At 46.8% G+C, this 2,500-nt stretch overlaps 6 non-coding genes and 2 pseudogenes across 6 annotated transcripts; all 8 read right to left on the bottom strand.

Annotated features, from left to right (window-relative positions):
- Positions 1–62: 62 nt before the first annotated feature.
- Positions 63–181, bottom strand: LOC138538246 (5S ribosomal RNA). The gene has a single exon (XR_011286353.1). It is a non-coding gene; the product is annotated as a 5S ribosomal RNA (ribosomal RNA).
- Positions 182–287: 106 nt separating this feature from the next.
- Positions 288–406, bottom strand: LOC138548621 (5S ribosomal RNA). The gene has a single exon (XR_011292415.1). It is a non-coding gene; the product is annotated as a 5S ribosomal RNA (ribosomal RNA).
- A 463-nt stretch (positions 407–869) lies between these two features.
- On the bottom strand, positions 870–978 carry LOC138545870 (5S ribosomal RNA; annotated as a pseudogene).
- A 106-nt stretch (positions 979–1,084) lies between these two features.
- On the bottom strand, positions 1,085–1,203 carry LOC138547248 (5S ribosomal RNA). The gene has a single exon (XR_011291095.1). It is a non-coding gene; the product is annotated as a 5S ribosomal RNA (ribosomal RNA).
- A 106-nt stretch (positions 1,204–1,309) lies between these two features.
- LOC138540406 (5S ribosomal RNA) lies at positions 1,310–1,428 on the bottom strand. The gene has a single exon (XR_011288455.1). It is a non-coding gene; the product is annotated as a 5S ribosomal RNA (ribosomal RNA).
- A 106-nt stretch (positions 1,429–1,534) lies between these two features.
- On the bottom strand, positions 1,535–1,653 carry LOC138539247 (5S ribosomal RNA). Its single transcript, XR_011287320.1, has one exon. It is a non-coding gene; the product is annotated as a 5S ribosomal RNA (ribosomal RNA).
- Positions 1,654–1,759: 106 nt separating this feature from the next.
- Positions 1,760–1,878, bottom strand: LOC138538002 (5S ribosomal RNA). Its single transcript, XR_011286117.1, has one exon. It is a non-coding gene; the product is annotated as a 5S ribosomal RNA (ribosomal RNA).
- A 463-nt stretch (positions 1,879–2,341) lies between these two features.
- LOC138545869 (5S ribosomal RNA) lies at positions 2,342–2,450 on the bottom strand (annotated as a pseudogene).
- Between the last annotated feature and the right edge of the window lie 50 nt (positions 2,451–2,500).

Raw genomic sequence — 2,500 nt, 5'->3', positions numbered from 1 at the left:
GACCTTGCAGTTTTGAAAGGCAATTGAGAAATGGCTCACTTCCTGAACTTGGAGTACAAAAAAGCCTACAGCACCTGGTATTCCCAGGCGGTCTCCCATCCAGGTACTAACTAGGCCCGACACTGCTTAGCTTCTGAGATCAGACGAGATCAGGCGCATTCAGTGTGGTGTGGCCGTAGGCTCTGGGCCTAGTGAGTGTTGTACTTTTAAGCATCTAGTCGGCTAGACCTTGCAGTTTTAAAAGGCAATTGAGAAAGGGCTCACTTCCTGAACTTGGAGCACAAAAAAGCCTACAGCACCTGGTATTCCCAGGCGGTCTCCCATCCAGGTACTAACTAGGCCTGACACTGCTTAACTTCCGAGATCAGACGAGATCGGGTGCATTCAGTGTGGTGTGGCCGTAGGCTCTAGGAATGCTAAGAATATTACTCTTATGCATTTGCATTTAGTAAGCTAAGCCATGCAGCCACTTGCAACATGATACCACGCTCATCGCTCGATCAGGCTCGATCAGGCGAGATATATAAGACTGGTGGGCCCATTCAGGACTCCTATGTCTGGTAGGATAACTTTAATTCATCCATCCTGTGTCTGTTGCAGGGAGGTGGAGAGAACAATCAACACAATAATGGTTTTCTTTCATGCCTCTTGAAGGACTCAATATTCTCTGTACTGCATTACATGTGAAAGTCGATTTATTACCCATGAACACACTACCTGTATGCTAATTCTATGTAAAAAGGTAGCTCCAGCCCTCATGATGTTGTCCAACATTTCCGCTATAAAACGGGATACAATTATTTTGGAAACATACCAAATTTGAAAAATAATTGAGAAGTTGCGCAATTACTAATCATGGAGCACAAAAGAGCCTACAGCACCTGGTATTCCCAGGCAGTCTCCCATCCAGGTACTAACTAGGCCTGACCCTGCTTAGCTTCCGAGATCGGGCACATTCAGTGTGGTGTGGCCGTAGGCTCTGGGCCTAGTGAGTTTTGTACTTTTAAGCATCTAGTCGGCTAGACCTTGCAGTTTTGAAAGGGAATTGTGAAATGGCTCACTTCCTGAACTTGGAGCACAAAAAAGCCTACAGCACCTGGTATTCCCAGGTGGTCTCCCATCCAGGTACTAACTAGGCCCGACACTGCTTAGCTTCCGAGATCAGACGAGATCGGGCGCAATCAGTGTGGTGTGGCCGTAGGCTCTGGGCCTAGTGAGTTTTGTACTTTTAAGCATCTAGTCAGCTAGACCTTGCAGTTTTGAAAGGCAATTGAGAAATGGCTCACTTCCTGAACTTGGAGCACAAAAAAGCCTACAGCACCTGGTATTCCCAGGCAGTCTCCCATCCAGGTACTAACGAGGCCCGACACTGCTTAGCTTCCGAGATCAGACGAGATCGGGCGCATTCAGTGTGGTGTGGCCGTAGGCTCTGGTTCTTGTGAGTTTTGTACTTTTAAGCATCTAGTCGGCTAGACCTTGCAGTTTTGAAAGGCAATTGAGAAATGGCTCACTTCCTGAACTTGGAGTACAAAAAAGCCTACAGCACCTGGTATTCCCAGGCGGTCTTCCATCCAGGTACTAACTAGGCCCGACACTGCTTAGCTTCTGAGATCAGACGAGATCAGGCACATTCAGTGTGGTGTGGCCGTAGGCTCTGGGCCTAGTGAGTTTTGTACTTTTAAGCATCTAGTCGGCTAGACCTTGCAGTTTTAAAAGGCAATTGAGAAAGGGCTCACTTCCTGAACTTGGAGCACAAAAAAGCCTACAGCACCTGGTATTCCCAGGCGGTCTCCCATCCAGGTACTAACTAGGCCTGACACTGCTTAACTTCCGAGATCAGTCGAGATCGGGTGCATTCAGTGTGGTGTGGCCGTAGGCTCTAGGAATGCTAAGAATATTACTCTTATGCATTTGCATTTAGTAAGCTAAGCCATGCAGCCACTTGCAACATGATACCACGCTCATCGCTCGATCAGGCTCGATCAGGCGAGATATATAAGACTGGTGGGCCCATTCAGGACTCCTATGTCTGGTAGGATAACTTTAATTCATCCATCCTGTGTCTGTTGCAGGGAGGTGGAGAGAACAATCAACACAATAATGGTTTTCTTTCATGCCTCTTGAAGGACTCAATATTCTCTGTACTGCATTACATGTGAAAGTCGATTTATTACCCATGAACACACTACCTGTATGCTAATTCTATGTAAAAAGGTAGCTCCAGCCCTCATGATGTTGTCCAACATTTCCGCTATAAAACGGGATACAATTATTTTGGAAACATACCAAATTTGAAAAATAATTGAGAAGTTGCGCAATTACTAATCATGGAGCACAAAAAAGCCTACAGCACCTGGTATTCCCAGGCAGTCTCCCATCCAGGTACTAACTAGGCCTGACCCTGCTTAGCTTCCGAGATCGGGCACATTCAGTGTGGTGTGGCCGTAGGCTCTGGGCCTAGTGAGTTTTGTACTTTTAAGCATCTAGTCGGCTAGACCTT

The sequence above is a fragment of the Ambystoma mexicanum genome, unplaced genomic scaffold, assembly GCF_040938575.1.
Source record: "Ambystoma mexicanum isolate Mex_15411 unplaced genomic scaffold, UKY_AmexF1_1 Mex_scaf10, whole genome shotgun sequence".
In the NCBI taxonomy this organism is placed as follows: Eukaryota; Metazoa; Chordata; class Amphibia; order Caudata; family Ambystomatidae; genus Ambystoma; species Ambystoma mexicanum.
Note: the sequence above shows the minus strand (reverse complement) of the source record. Positions and strands in the feature narration are given on the sequence as shown.